General features: G+C 40.6%; 1 protein-coding gene and 1 long non-coding RNA gene across 2 annotated transcripts in view; both read right to left on the minus strand.

The window, feature by feature from the left end:
* USP6NL (USP6 N-terminal like) overlaps positions 1–16,871 on the minus strand; it is a 681,049-nt gene that overhangs the window by 542,020 nt on the left and 122,158 nt on the right. The window lies entirely within an intron of this gene.
* LOC121931827 overlaps positions 12,317–16,871 on the minus strand; it is a 44,954-nt gene continuing 40,399 nt past the window's right edge. The window contains exons 3-4 of the long non-coding RNA XR_006104218.1: positions 15,354–15,500; positions 12,317–13,441 (exon numbers count right to left, since the gene is read on the minus strand). This is a non-coding gene — a long non-coding RNA (uncharacterized LOC121931827). The remainder of the gene's footprint in view (positions 13,442–15,353; positions 15,501–16,871) is intronic.

Consider the following 16,871-nt stretch of genomic DNA (forward strand, 5'->3'; position numbering starts at 1 on the left):
ACCAACATGGCTATATCTTTGAATTCTGGAGTCCTGAGCTCAATTCCTGCTCAAACATGAAACCCACTGGATAACCTTGGGCAAGTTACATGTTCTCAGCCTCAGGGGAAGGCAATGGCAAACCTCCTCTGATCAAATCTTGGGACGAAAACCCCATGATATGTTTGCTTTAGGGTCATCATAAATCAGAAACTACTTGAAGTAGCACAACACAGAGTCATATGGAAGAAGGAGCAAGCTTGTTTGATGCTGCTCCAGAGACTAGGACATGGTGGAGCAATGGATGTATGCTACAGGAAAAGAGATTCCACCTAAACATTAGGAAGAACTTTCTGATAGTAAGAGCTGTTCAACAGTGGAATACACTGGCTCAGAATGTGATGAAATCTCCTGCTTTGGAATTTTTTAAACCGAAGCTGGATGTCCATCTGTCAAGAGAGCTTTGATTGTGTCTTCCTGCATGGCAGAAAGGGGTTGGACTGGATGGCCCTTGGGGTCTCTTCCATTTCTATGAAGTAACAGACTTTTTAACAATCCAATGGTGAGAAAAGGCATAGGAGGATACTTCAACAGTTTTCATTACTTACATTTACCAGTAGAGGCCACTATACACCAGTTTACCTTCAGACCTAAAATAGAGGGGTTATTCAGATGGTGAAAATAATCTGGAGTAATAGATCTTATTCTCTCCTCCCCCCCCCCCCCCAAGTTTCTTAAAAGATTCACATTGTTGTCAGTGTGAATGCAGACTCAGAATAAACCGGGATAAACCTCTGCATGCCTTGAACATGTTTCAAATGCATCTGCATTTCTGATTCTATCTGTATTTAAATGCTGGCACATGTGAGCAACTTGCAGAAATGTGCATCAATGCGGTTCCATAGTGTAAACAACAAACCCGGAATGTATGACTGAGATTATTCACATCATCGTGCAAACGCAAAAACAAAAATCAGTATTTGTATGACCCCTTCTGCGATCATTCCCAGATCATCTGGAAGGATCAGCTTTACGTGTGATAATTTTAGGTTATACAAATCTTTAACTGGAGCAAGAGTGATGACCATTAGATCAATGACTATGGGTGGTTGAGGCTAAGAGGCATTTTTATTCTTGTTCTGTGAGGAACACTACACTGCTATGTTTGTCTGGTGGTAAGAACTAGAAGTTTAGAAGAACTTTAATATTGACCACTGAAGAAGACAGTAACGCTGAAAGGTATCTGGCTTTAGTTTCATTGAAGACTTATTTAGATGTATGGTCATTAGTCTTCCTCTAGTTCAGCGGTTCTCAACCTGTGGGCCGTGATCCCTTTGGGGGCCGAACAACCCTTTCACAGGGGTCGCCTAAGACCATCGGATAACACATATTTCCATCAGAAAACACAAATAATTTTATGGTTGGGGGTCACCACAACATGAGGAACTGTATTAAAGGGTCGCGGCATTAGGAAGGTTAAGAACCATTGCTCTAGTTAAAGATTCGTACTATAAGATTGCATGGACTATGTATTTATTATACAAGAACTATTGATAGTTGCCAGATCTACCACAAATTTTTCAATTTTTTTTATACTTACATGTTATATTTATTTATTTTATATTGATTATATACATATTTGATTTACTTATTTCATTACTTAGTTTGCTATTTACTAATCTTGTGAGTCAGTTCCTAAATATTCCATCTGCTTTACAGAATCTAGAGATTTGTAGTCTGGTGAGGCACTAGAGCTCTCTGACAGAAAAAGCTGACTACCTCTTCCTTCCTGCATGAAACTTCATGTATATTTTTGATTAGCATTTCCCCCCTAAATGAGCACATTGTTAATGCATTTTTCTAATACTGTATATGTGTTTCTCCAGCCATTTTTCCTACTGAGTAAAGGGTCTGTGCACATTTTTCCAGGGTATGCATTTTAATCATACACATATCTGAAATGTACACATGCTATGTATGCATTATTTTTTCATCTCCAAAATACACTGCAAGCCTTATATGGATTTCTGAGGCAAAATGTACTCTGCTGCATTGCCAGTCTTGGGAAGTGTGAAATGATTGTTCTGTACAGAAATGTGAGCTTGATCATTTTCCATTCTGTCCCTAGGAATGAATGGTTCTCTGTCAACAGTTGTTGCTGTTCACACTGGAAGCTAAGTGTATCTATGTGTATTCACAAGCTCTTTGTCCAGCATCAAAGGCTGAGAAAGTCAATGTAACTGGTCCTTAACAACTTTGTTCCCTGCAAAAGATGCCTGTAGATGTTGTTAACACTTAGGACATTGCCACACAAGACCCATTCTCACCGCAATTACATTAGTTATATAAAAATGAAAACATACTGGTTTTGGAGCAGACAATATTGCACCTCTTGCAACAGCTTGACTTGCACTGTTTCTGCCATCATACTCTCTTTCACAGTCCCTTTAACCCAGTGCTTCTCAATTATTTTCTGTCATGCCCCCCCCCTAGGAAGAAGAAAACATTTCGCGCCCCCCGCGCGACTGTAAATAGTATCATTTGTCTATAAAATTGCTATAAGTACACCTCTGCATAACAGAGCCTCGCACCCCCCTTTACGGAGCCTCGCGCCCCCCCAGGGGGCCCACCCCACTATTTGAGAAAGGCTGCTTTAACTCCATCTCCTTGCCTTATGTCCTAATCAGTGTGCCTTTCAGTTTTTAATTTTTAATTTTAATTTGTATTTATATACACAGAGACACACACACATAAATCAGCAAAATTAGCCAACTTCCCATTGACTGAATGAATCAACACTTCCTCTAAACAAAACTTGCCAGGAAAATAGTATTATAGGGTCTCCTTACGGTTGCCATAAATCAGCACTGACTTGATGGCACACAACACAATACAAACACCATTGATTCAATAGGCTTACTCTAGCTGGAACTAACAATTTAGGCCTTTGTGTGGAGGCATTTACTAGACACATAGAGCATCCGTGCCCTCCAGTGTTTCACAGATGATATCTACAGTACAAGAGGCCAACCAACATCAGAATGTGGTCAAGATGGCAAAGGATATTCATGAGGAAGATCATGCAAGATGGGAGAGGATGCAGCAGTTTGATTTTCCCTGAATCTACAGGGAAAGGAAAGATTTCTCTCCTTCCCCCCCTCCACTAATTTAAATGACTGTAAACTACATTTGTGACCCATTTGAGAGCCAGTGTGGCATAGTGGTTTGAGTGTCGGACTCTGGAGACCAGGGTTCGATTCCTCGCTTGGCCCTGAAAACCACTGGGTGACCTTGAGCAAGTCACATGCTTTCAGTCTCAGGGGAAGGCAATGGCAAATCTCTTCTGAACAAACCTTACCTTAGGGTTGCCATAAGTTGGAAATGACTTTAAGGCACAAAACAATAACAAATTAAATTTGTACTTTGAACTCAGTTTGCAGCAACTAAAGTAAGCTGAGGACAAAGGGGGGAAATGGAAGAAGGAGGAAGAAACTCAGACATTTAAAAGTAAATGAAAAATGGGATGACAGAGGATTAATTAGGATTGCTCCTGCCACATTGGGACTGTTGGTGGGGATGTGTAGCATCTCAAGATTCCCTATGAGTATTTTCCAGCACAACGGAGAAACACTTTCTCCCAGGCTAGCGCTGGTACGTCTCTTCCTAGCTAGTGTGAGAATTGTAACTGAACTCAGAGAGAAGTCTGAGAAGAGTGGCACACAAAGTTGTTATGTTATTTCTGCTAAGCAGAAATTCTCCTTGTTTCAACTCCACTAGCCCAGAGAGAAGGTCCAGGCAAGCTCAAATCACACTTTCAGTCTGGTTTACAACCTAATGTGTGAATACAACATATTCTCTACTACTGCATTGTGAACATTGTTCTGCAGGCGGCACTGTTGGGAATTGTATAATTCTGATTGGTGCCGGATTGTTTTGCGGGAGTGAAAGAGAATGCTGCTTTATACTTGTTATTAAATCATGGTTAGTGTGTGAACCTTGCAATTTTATGAAGCCTACAAAAAGAGGATGAGCAGAACAGGGTCTTCTTCACAGAGGGGAGCTGCTGATGCTTTGTGTTGCCTGAAACAGAAGGGGAAAGAGAGACAGAGAGAAGGATAACTCAACCAAAATAGCTGGATAATTTACAAAGGTAAGTTCTTTACATCTGAGGTGCTGGGAATCTGTTATATACAAGGATCAGTTGAAAGGTTCTCAAGGCTAAATTAACACTTGAACTTTATCACTTGAGTTTACCCAGGAACTTTATGAAATAACTCTAGAAGCAAAGTAGAAATCCTGGAGTTGTAGGTGATGTGCAGATTACAAATTAGAAACACACAGCATCAGCCCACTGACGGAGCTGAGGGTGAAGTTCATCTCTTGATTGGACCATGGAGTGTTTGTGAAAACACCTTTTATTTACTAACTTTAGTGTTATTTCCCCTCTTCTAACACCATTTTTTTTCTTTCCCCAGCTGAATTTTCTTGTTCAGTACTGCTGTTCTTTCTTCCACAATATATTTGCTTCTAAGTTTCTTGGTTTGTCCTTTTTCTGGCTGTGTTGTGATTGCATTTTGCTGCCTATTCATTTTAAACTGCTTTGAATGGCCAACTTGCCTTCTTCCCTCTGAGACTGGAACTCGACACAAAACAATAAGGCGCTCTCCTCTTGAGAAAACAGGAACAAGAAGTGCATTGTTGCTTGCACTCTGTACATGCATCCCATGTTATATTTTGGCCACAGATATTTCTAGGATGTGTGTGTGTGTGTGTGTGTTGTAGATTGGAAAAGTTTATTTGATGAGTGTCAAATATAAAGAAAGTCAGGAGCGATGCTTCTCTCATATGACTGTACTTTCAGGGGTTGACAAACCAGAGCTTAGTGCTTAAATATATATTTTATTTGCAAAAGGTATCCCTGAAATCCCTGGAGAAAAAGTAGATAAGCTCTGGTTTTTCAACCCCCAGAAAGTACAGTTATATGAGATAAGCATCACTCCTGCCTTTCTTTATATTTGACTTGGGGGTCAGAAATCAAGATTCTAGTCCAAGATGAGCCATGAAAACTAAGTGGGTGATGTGGACTGCTCATTTTCTCTCAGCATGACCTATAGGGTCAGGCTGTGTGATCTATCTCATGGAGTTATTTGTGAGGTTAAAGGAAGGAAGAAGAAGGATGTTGTCAAGCTGGTGCACATCCAGAAGAGGGTGACCAAAATGGTGAAGGGTCTGGAAGCCATGCTCTATGAGGTGTGGATTAGAGAGCTGGGTGTGTTTCACCTGGAGAAGAGAAGGTTAAGAAGCAATATGGTAGCCCTGTTTAAATATTTGAAAAGGTGTTGTCTTGAAGATGGAACAAGCTTGTTTGCTGCTGCTGCTCGAGAGACTAGACATGGAGCAATGGATTCAAACTACAGGAAAAGATATTCCACCTAAACCCAAAGAACTTCCTAACAGTAAGAGCTGTTTGACCGTGGAATAGGCTGCCTTGGAGTGTGGTTGAGTCTCTTTCTTTGGACAGACGATGTCAAGAGTGCTTTGATCATGCCTTCTTGCATGGCAGGGCTTTGGACTGGATAGCCCTTGTGGTCTCTCTTCCAGCTCTGGGATTCTATGCTTCTAGAATCTTGCACACCACCTTAAGCTCATTGAGAAAATGTGCTTTATAAATAAATAAAATTGAATTGCAATGTATGTGAGGATGCCTAACACCTAATAGAAATCTTGTCTTCTAGAGGAGATCATATTGGGCTAGTGGCACTGGTGGCTTGATTCAATATTATATTAAGCAAGTTCATATGATCATTTCCAACTTTTGTTAAATCGTTTCACTTTCTTCAGTCTCAATCTCCAGCCTCGATTAACTCATGATCGCTACTATAGATCATAAGGTTTCTCTCTCATACAAAGTGTTTTAAAAACTGCTTTTGCAGCCAAAAGCAAAGATTGAGCTTGTTTCTCTAAAGATGATATAAACAATTTTCAGGCATTAACATACACAGATCTGGGGGTGGGGGGAAGAGAAGCCTTTTCCGTGTGGTTTATTTTTTCAGGCATTCAAAGTGGCTTAAAATGTTAACTGCAATATGCTTAAGTTTTGGTTATATGGTTGTGTAATTTGCCCTGGGGTTCAGTGCCAGTTTGTCCCTATAAAATATGAATACTAAGGACAAATAGAAGAAGGAAACTAAATGGATAAATGAGGTATCGTGTGTGTGTGTGTTTTACAATTTGTTATCTGCCTTTCAAAATGTTAGTTAACATAGTTCAAAGTAATCTTCTAGAGGGTATAGAACAAGTATTGAGAAGGTTTTGGCAATGTATGAAAAATAGTAAAAGACTTGGAGAAACCCAGATTAAAAACTTTGCCTGGCCATGAAGGTGATTAAATGACCTTCAGTCAGTCAGTCACTTTCTGCAAGGCTGGACTTTCCTGGTCATTGATAGAATAAAACAGTGTGAGGAGAGGTGTTCTGCATGTATACATTTCTGAGCACTTTGGCAGAAGATCAGAATGCAAATGTATTATGATGGAGGTGCTAATCACTAACTGTCCTTCTGTCTTGTCTCTCCATGCCCCCCTGTTGTGTGATTTAGGACATGGTTAGGTTTTTGCTCTTATCTTTCTTTGTGGTGATCATTTCTCAAAATGGGACATTTGGAAAACCTGTCCATGGGGACTTCAGATCCATTCTGCAGGTCGATTTTTCAGGTATGCCTTGCATTCTGTTTATCTGTCTTTCTGTCTATCTGCCTTTCTTGCCCTTCTTGAGTTACTGATGGAGTGAGTTGTACTAAGATCTGAGTTGTACTTTTTTAAAAAAAAAAGTCAGGTTGCAGTAAGATGGAAATGACTTGAAGGCACATAACACACACAGAGACTGTATGCTTTCTTGATTCCCATACAGCGAGAATATAAAATAAATAAATAAATAAATAATAAAGTGGAGCCACAGGACAACAGACATCTTCTATAGACTACTAAATATTTTAGCTCATGGGAAGCCAATGATCTGTCTTCATCTGCTAGGAGGTGTTTGGGGCATAGCCTCCCCCACACACTCACTCCTCACACCCCCAACCACTATAATATGAGAGTAGTAGGTACAATATTTATAGAAAGGAACAAGCAAGACCACCTCTGAGCATTCCTTGCCTGAGAAAACCCTATGAAATTAATGGGGTTGCCATAAGTCAACAGGCAATGTGAACACACATACACACAGAGAGTAACTGGTTTAGTACAGAATGGAAATCACACCCAGTGTTTGGTATCTCTTCCTTGTTCTACACAAAAATCGCATCCTGGAAATTGTAATTGTAATTTATGGCAAGAACAAAACTGGGGGGTGGGTGGGGGTTAAATCTTTATTTTCCTGCATGTAAATTAAGAATTGGCCACTATTTCACAACTGCAGTTAAGCTAAATCTTGGGTGGGCAACTGCAAGGGGGGGGGCACAGGAGCCAATATTTACCCCCATACAGTAACTCCCTCATGGACTGCACTCATGCACCAGGCACACCAGAAATGACATGATGCCGATTCCAGTTGCCATTTTGTTGGTTTCAGCCATGTTTTTTTCAATATTTTTAGGGATTGTGGGTACTCTAGAAGGCTAGACATATTAAAATGTCACATTTGTGGGCCTTTATGGTGCACTGGGATCATTCTGGGTGAAGAAAACTACCTAAATATTGTCCCTCCCTCCCAAAATTAAGTATGAGTGCTCTGGAGGGGCTTGTGGTGGGGCATATGTAGCCTCTGGATGGCACTTTCCCCACCCCTAAACTCAACTAACTAACTAACTAACTAACCCAGATGGTAAGCCACATGCTAATCAATTAGTGTAATATATAATATGGTCCTGAGAACTGTAGAATTTAAATCAGGAGTGGAAAATCTCACCATGGAGCTGGATATGATCCAATCAAATTGCCTGTCCAGCCTCAGATTTCTTTTTGCTCCAATCAATAATTAGGGATAGAAGAGACCATTTAAACCCGGTGGAGTTATTGTATGTCAGTTTTGCTTTGCACCCCATAGTTGCATGAAACTGGGGTCTGGTTTGCAGCTTGGGCAGCTTTGCATGTCTGTTCTACTAGGTCTCACAAATGAGTAAACAGGCAAAAAACTGTGTTGTGCTCTGCACGCTTGATGGGAAAATGTCCAAATTGGTTAAGAATTATGTCTAGCCTAAGGGTGAGCAAATTGTGTGCCTGGGGATGCATGTAATCTTGTTCCTGGGCTGAAAAAAACTAGTTTTTCAGTCTGTTCATCTCCCTGGGCTGCACTTTTTCAAACCAAATTAAAATAGAAGGATGAATTGCTTCTTCTGGATGCAGTTCAACTTTTCCACAGGTTGCTCCCCCTTGCATTGTTTAACATCAGAAATACTTATTTTTCCAAAAAGAGTTCTGTCCACTTCCATTCTTGTTTTGTTTTGTTTTAATGTTTTGGCATTTGGGACAGCCTGAGGCTTGCACATGACATCAGGGGCAAAAAAATTGCCTCCAGGACCCACTACAATTGTCCATCCTAGATTTTTTGTTCTGTGCTGTCAAGTCATTTCCAGTTTATGGCAATCTAAGGCAATCATATCACAGAGTAATCTTTGCAGGGTTTATTAGGGGGGGGTTGCCTTTGCCTTCCTTTGAGAGAGAGTGACATGTCCAAGACCACATAGTAGGTGTCCATGGCTGAACATGGGTCTGAATCCTGGTGTACCGGTGTCCTTGTCCAACACTCAGCACTTGAACCACGATACCACTCTGGCTCTTGCTAGTATAGGATGATCCCTGATTACCCACCAACCATTTTTCTTTGTCCCTGCCTTGTACCCTAACCCACATCCCCAGCTGGAATGCAGCCCCTAAGTGTGTGTGTGGGAGGGTGTTCTGTGCCTTCAACTCATTTTTGTCTTAGGTACCCATAAGGAAATCCTACTATGGGTTTTTCTCATCAAGATCGGTTCAGAGGGGCTTGCCATTGCCATCCTCTTAGGCTGAGAGAGTGTAACTTGCCCAAGGTCACCTTGGTTTTCATGGGTGATCAAGGATTTCAATCCTGGTCCTCCAGACTCCTTGTCTCATACTCACACTATTACACCATACTGGCTACTCACAGTCTCTAAGACCAGTTTCCAAATTGGAATGTAGGTGAAAAAAATGGATGCCCATCTCTAATCTAAATGGATTTTTAAAAGTGTTTTCCCATTAAGAAACAGAATATCTTTTCTAAAGCCAAGATTTCTAAGTGGCATTTCAGCAACAAGGCAGTCTTGAAGCTTTCTGTGTGGTACAGTATTTCATATTTGTTCATGCATACTGTGTAATACATGCATATGCTGGAAGGCAGTATTCAAACCTGTGTCCCTTTCCTTTGGTGTGGAGAATTATATTAATTTAACTTATATTAATTTATCTTCTATAATTTTGTACTTCTATTCTTTATCTATTTCTGTTCGTTTATTCTATTTCCTTAGCCAATCATCTCCTTTCAATTGATCCATATACCCCATTCTTCTTTCTAATATAAAATCAAGTGTTATATATTCTGAAATACAATATTGCCATCTATCTATCTACCATTTTTTCTTCATCTTTCCATCCATAGGCCATAACTGCATGAGCTGCTCCCAACATTTGTTTCAGCAAATACTGCTCATCTCTATCTAGTTCCAGATTCCTTACATTTAAAGTCATACATTTTTCTTTATTTAATTACAAAGTTTTCCCTATTTTTTCATTTATTTTGTTAATTATTTCCCACCAAAATATCTGCATCCTCCACCATTCCCACCACATATTCATACACGTGCCTTTACTTGCATTCACACTTCCACATCTATGACTGTAATTGTTCTGTGATTGTGAGCTTGCTTGTAGATGCTACAGAGGTGGCCAACGACTTGCAAGCCAAGAGGAATTCTTATTCCAATACTCGCGAATCTGAGGTTCTGAACCCAGCAGATCCCTCCAGCCTTTGTTACTTCATTCAAGAGAGTGAGACAGAAAGCCAGATTGCATGCCGACTCCGATTTACCAGAAGCAAATTCAATTTCAACCCTTTTGGACTGCGTTTCGGGAAACGCCAAGGAAGCATTTTGGCAGAGGAAAGAAAACTGGGTTCCCAGACCAGCAGCAAAATATTGCAGGCTCTTGTGAAACCCAGACTGGACCAGATGATCAGTCAGTGCGGGGAAACCTGGGGAGATGATTGTTAAATTTGGGGAAACACGTTTTAAAAGCATATGTGTTGCATTTGTATCTTAATTGTGAGTGGAGATCCTGTTCCATTTTCTTCCTCATTCAGTTTTGATAAAATCTCAAATCCCAAATATCTTTTTTTAAAAATGAAAATATATGGTAGATTCTGTAAAAACAAATTAAAATACAATCCTTCACTGTTTTGCACTGGGGAGATTCAGTAGGTAGTGCGGTCTACAGGATGGAAAAGATTTTGTTGTACCTGCTTTCCTACATGTTAAAATAGAGGAATCTTTGTGTGTGTTTGGGGGGGGAGCAAGCGTCAGCCCTTATATATACTGTCCCTATCTGCAATGTCAACTTCTCCAGCTGAGGCTGGCCCTACCACTGAGCAGAGTACAGAGCCTGGGAATGTTACGTGTTTACGTTACAGCTCCTAGAATCCTCCACCCAGCAAGGCTACACTGGCAGGAGATTCTGGGAAGTGTAATCCCCAACATTTGGGCTTCTAGACTGGCAGAATGAAGCAGCTACCATGGTCCTGAATCCTATTTGCAATCTCAACCAGAGTAGACCCAACAAATTAACAAGTGAATGGCGAATCAATACAGATATTTATATTTCATTGATTCACTTAGTCCACTCCAGTTGAATTACCAATGGTATTTAGGTCTAAGACAACAGGTATGTTGTCTGTGTGTGCCCCTGTAACCCATAAACTAGCCTGCTGTGGTGCAGGGTAATGTCCTGCTTGTTGTCAGTACCGAAGTAAGGTTCAGCTACAGTACCTATCCTATCAGCTTCTTTATATGGAATAGAAGGTGGTCATCATATTGCTTTGTCTGAAGTTGCAGAATGTCTTCAGACAACCTGGTCCCAATTTACTCCATTTCCAGACTTCTCACTCTGATCATATGATGGCTAATTTCGGACAGGAGCAATTCCTTCCTGATTGCAGCATGAAATGTTTACCTGAAGGTTAGACTAAATTAAATATGTGAAGGACAGAATCATAGAATCATAGTGTTGAAAGAGATCCAGTCCAACCCCCTGTCATGCAGGAACTCACAATCAAAGAATACCCAACAGATGGCCATCCAGCCTGTTTAAAGATCTCCAAGAAGGGAGATTCCACCACTCTCTGAGGAAGTGTGTTCCACTGTCAAACAGCTCTTACTGTCAGGAAATTCCTCCTAATGTTTAAGTGGAAACTCTTTTCCTATAGCTTACATTCATTGTTCCGTGTTCTAGTCTCTGGAGCAGCAGAAAACAAGCTTGCTCCATCCTCAGTGTGACACCCCTTCAAATATTTAAACAGGGCTATCATATCACCTCTTAACTATTTCTTTTCCAGGCTAAACATATCCAGCTCCCTAAGTCTTTCCTCATAAGGCACTATTATTTTCCTTGATCTAGACACTATACTTCTATTGCCACATCACACTGTTGACTCATGTTCAATTTGTGGTCTACTAGGACCCCTAGATCCCTTTCACACGTAGTCTCCTTAACCCAGGTGTCACCTATCCTATATCTATGTATTTAGTTTTTTCTATCTAAGTGCAGTATCTTACATATCTCCCTGTTGAAGTTCATTTGGTTAGTTTTGGCCCAGCTTTCTAATCTATAAAGGTCATTTTGAATTTTGATCCTGCCTCCTGGGGGCATTAGCTACTCCTCCTAACAGACAGAAGAATTTTCACAATCTAACACTCCTTTTCTGTATGTTGCTTGGCTTATTCTGTGCTAGAGTGCTGGTTTTTCATACGAGGTAAATTTAATGTGAGAAGATTTGTTCATTTGGTACTTAAAATGTCTCATTTTGAGACCCTTAAAATCATCTTGAAGGCTTGCAGAAGTGTGTACCAGATAGTTGCTTTATACGGAGCAAGAAAGTATGAAAGACTTTGAAAGCATGCTTCATATCTATGTTTTGAGGGGAATATGTACAGATTCTGTATATGAGTTTTTAAAAAGTGTTTTGGACTATGTGGATACCAAACTTCAGCTTCCCTGCTAATATGGAAGTACCTTAAATTATTTATTTATTGGATTTACGTCCCACCTTTCTGCTAAAAATGGATTCAAGGTGGAAGTTATTCTTCATGTCAATAGTTTTCACATGTTTTTATACATAAATTCTACACCTATTTATTTCAAATAACATGAGTGTCATCTTGTGTCAGCTATATGTGAAAATAGCTTGAAACATACAGTGAAGACAGCATTCAATAAATTTCACACACTATTATGCAAATTAAATGTATGTGCATTCATTTCTGACAAAGTGTGCAAATTCAAGTTGTACTTCAGATAGGATAGCCAGTGCTACAACAATCTGGGTAACCCTAAAATTTCTTCTTTCCACGTGAGATTGTGCTGGATGTGTGTATGGTTGAAGGCATGCTTGTGTGTGTATATGATTTAGTACCCTAAAGGCACTAGATCCCATTCGATCTTGGAAACTGAGCAGGGTCAACCCTGGTTAGTACTTGGATGGGAGACTGTCAAGAAGTACCAAGTGTCATAGGCTATATTTCAAAAGAAGGAACTGGCAAAACCACCTCTGAGTATTCCTTGCCTAAGAAACCCCTATGAAATTCATGAGGTTGCCCTAAGCTGACATGCAACTTGAAGAAAGAGACACAGACATTGAAATACACGAGTATGCATGTACAAGGGAAACATTGCAAGCCTTACTGTCCTGCTTTAGTCTCAGCCCAAGACCAGGCTCCCAAGAAGGGTATGCAGGGAGATACAGAGCCTGAGAGAAACACAGGGAGAAGTTTGGTTCAACAGCAAGAAGGCTGAAGCAGCAAAGTCATTTCAGTCCAAGTCATACATAGTTCAGCAATAAATCCATGCAACTATCCAAAGAGAGAATCAAGAGCATATTCAATAAACAAAGCAAGATCTAAGGCTATCAGGCAGCATGAACAGGAACATGAGGCATGGATGTTGCTTCTACCAAGAAGGTCAGTTGTCAGCATCATCTCCATACTGGGCTATTTATGTTCTGGCAGCTTCCAGCAGGTCCTGTTAAATTGCTGAGCATTTTAGGCATAAATGCTCAGAACGTCTCCACATTTCCTTCTCTCGACAATGCTGTGCTGGAATAGGTATTGCCAGGTCTATGTCTCCATCTGTGTCTGTGTCCACAACAGAATGCGGTGGCTGCTGGGGAGTCTCTCCATCTGGCATGTCATTCTGACCCTCTGTCTGTGTACTCACTGTATCAGAGTTTGCACCAGGTTCCTAGAGGCAGGGCATAACACTTACTTATAGTGGTCCTTTAGCTATTTTCCTTTGTGCAAATGTGACCCAAATATTTACAGTATGCTGTATTCATTACACTACTTTGGTCATGAGAATTGCACATGCTCTTGACACACATTTCTGAATTCTTGTTCTCAAAGAGATTTTTGACTGATCATTTGGGAGAGAGGTATCTTTCTGTAAAAACAAGAAGCAGTGCAATGTGTATAAACTGTACATCTACCTTTAGAAATGGCATCTGAGTCGAAAAATGAAATTCTGATTCATTGGCAACTCTTTCCTCTGCAGATGCTGGTGTGGGTGGAACTTAGTATGATCTGAAGGCTTTTTCCTAGGGATATTGCAAAACTGAGAACAGTAACATTTTGTTACTGCAGTAGCAAAATATGCTTTAATTCATGCCCATTAGGGAACCTCCAAATATGTCAAGATTTCTAGGATTCTTCACTCAAATTGCAAGATATGATCAAGAATCTGTCATGTTTATGCAGACCTACATTTTGCTGAAATGATAAAATTCATACCCTCCAGTGGTCCTGATTTGGCAGTGGCAGTCCCAAGAGGAGCCGGTTTTCATCTGTGAAATGTTGGTGGGTATGAAAATTACATCTATGGCATGTATACTAATTCAGAGGTAAATGGGTAATACTTCTGTGAGAAGCAGGGATGGATTTTTATACCACTGTGGACAGTTTACAAAAGGTCCTTTAAAAAAACACCACACATACACACAGAAACCTATAAGACCCCAACAATCTACAACCTTTCTCCTGGCAGAAAATACATAAAATGGAAAACATATAAAAAGTTCACTGTCACCATCCATTTCCATAAATAATGGCAAATAACTGAACAAATGAATAGATCTTCGCTTGTGGTGTATCCACACTGCACAACTGTAGCAGTTCAGTTGCCATAGCTTTGTCCGAATCCTGAAATTTGCTGTTCGGTGAGTTATTTGGAATTCTCTAGTACTGTACAGTGGTTCTCAAATTCTCCAGATGTTTCGGACTTAAGTTTTCAGAATTATTGGCCATGCTGGTTGGTACTACTGGGAATTAATGTCCAAAATGTTGTTGTGTGTCAAGTCAGTTCTGACTTAAGATGACTCTAAGGCAACCCTGATTTTCTGGCAAGTTTCTTCAGAAGGGTTTGCCATTGCCATCCTCTGAGGCTGAGAAAGTGTGACCTCTTCAGGGTCACACAGTGACTGTTGTAATATGGCTCCACCTACCTGTATTGGTTATGGTCCTGCCACTACATTCTATTTGATGAGACTTCTGTGTTGTCTTCAAGGGGAGCCTCATGTGCATCATATTACCACAATTCAATTAGGAATATCGTTAGCCCCCCGTATCTGTGAATCCTGCATCCACAGATTCCACTACCCACAGCTTGAAAATATTCCAAAAAGCAAAACCTGATTTTGTCAATTCATATAAGGGACACCATTTTACTATGGCATTGTATAGAATGGGACTTGAGCATCCATAGATTTTGGTATTCATGGAGAGTCCTTGAACCAAACCCCAGCAGATACCAAGGGCCCAGTATATAGGTGATCTTCAAGTGAGCAATTTTGTTTTTTAATGTGTTGTATGTCACACAGTTGCATGTGCACCCTTAATTTCACCAATAGTAAAATGTGCGTGTACACCGAATTTATCAGTGTGCAACAGCTGCTGTTATGATTTAATTTTTATGTGCAATAAAGCTTTCCCTGTTATCAGTGAGGGCTCATCCTTCCTTCTCCAACTTGTGTCACCTTTCTCCATTTATAAGGAGAAAATCTATTTTTGTCCCTTGTTCTTTATCAAGCCACAGCACTGTTATTGACCAATAAAGGCTTTGTGTATTTCTTCTATCTGTAGCAACCAAAATAAAAACATACCACAATCAAAGTCAGGGAAGCCTTCAAAGGCAGAGGATTTGTGGAATCTGCAGCCGATGGATGAGTCATACCTTACTTGTAAATTCTTATGCCACAGCAGCCAGATGTCTGGGCTGATATTATTCATCATCATCTTTCCTTTCTGCTCTATAAGAAAATAATGTTATTTAAAAATAGGGGTGGGGGCGGGGAGCAAGTAACGTACACAGATTCTCACAATCCTCTTTTTCCTAATATGGAACCCAAGGGGCCTCATAATATCATGCCCTCCAACATTTCAGAGGAAAACCAGGATACATGTGGCCAAGCAACCTCAGACTGTGGTCAAGATGGCACAGGTTATTAATGAGGAAGAATACACTAACCAGGATGGTCTGCAGATGATTACTTTTGCCCGAGCCTACTGAAAAGGGCAAGATTCCACCTCCTCCTCTCTCTTCCAACTGTTCATTCAATTATCCTAATTTGGCAAGGAAAATCCTGATGAAACCTTTGCCATCCTCTTTCAGCTGACTTTAAAATGTCCCAGGTTCCCTCTCCTTCTCCTACCTTCCTCCATTGTCCTCAGTTTAATTCAGCTTCTGCAAACTGAGCTCAATGTGCAATAGTAATGAATCCAGCTTGTTCAATGAGGGTGGAATGGGCATTGTCAATGCAAATAGGAGAACACTTCTAGTTGTGTTTATCACGATATTGGACTGCAACTCCCATTAGTGTAACTACTGGTGATGGATGCTGGGGAGTGCAGTCTAGCAACTTCTGGAAGGCCAGTTGCTCACCCTGGAAGCCTTTCACACCATACAATTATAATGCTAAGATTCTACTTTAACTGCCACAGCTGCATCCTACAGAAACCTGGGGTTTGTAGTTTGCTGAAACACGGGATTCCTCTGGCTGAGAATTCTAAATACAGTGGTGCCTCGGGTTACGAAATTAATTCGTTCCGCCGTGGCGTTCGTAACCCGATTTTTTTCGTAACCCGAAAAAGCCATAGGTGCTAGCGCTGGAAAGCCGCGTTTCGTGCGAAAAAGCGCCGAAAAGCACCAAAATTTTTTTCGTAAGCCGAAAAAAAAACCGTAACCCGGAACAGTTTTTTCCTATGGGATTTTTTCGTATCCCGGAAATTTCGTAAGGCGGTGCTTTCGTATCCCGGGGTACCACTGTACACCTCCCTAAACTATAACTCCCACATTTCCAGAGGATATTAACATGGCGGCTCAGTGTTATAATTTTGTACAGTGAAAGGTGAATGCTGCCTCAATCCCATAGGAGAGTCAGGATAAAAATTATTATTAATCTGTTGGTTACTCATGCACGCATCTGTTTCTGATTCTCTTCAGTGAGTTGGGGTGGCCATCATACCACAATGAACACATTCAAATCTTGTCTGATTTCAGAAGTCAAGCAAGGTCATGTGTGGGTATCACTGGGATGGGAGACCATCAAGTAAAACCAGACACCTCCTCTAAGGCTAGGGAGGAATCCTGTCTGAAACCATGGAGAGTTGTTGCCAAAGTG

Source organism: Sceloporus undulatus, chromosome 5, assembly GCF_019175285.1.
Source record: "Sceloporus undulatus isolate JIND9_A2432 ecotype Alabama chromosome 5, SceUnd_v1.1, whole genome shotgun sequence".
Classification (NCBI taxonomy): Eukaryota; Metazoa; Chordata; class Lepidosauria; order Squamata; family Phrynosomatidae; genus Sceloporus; species Sceloporus undulatus.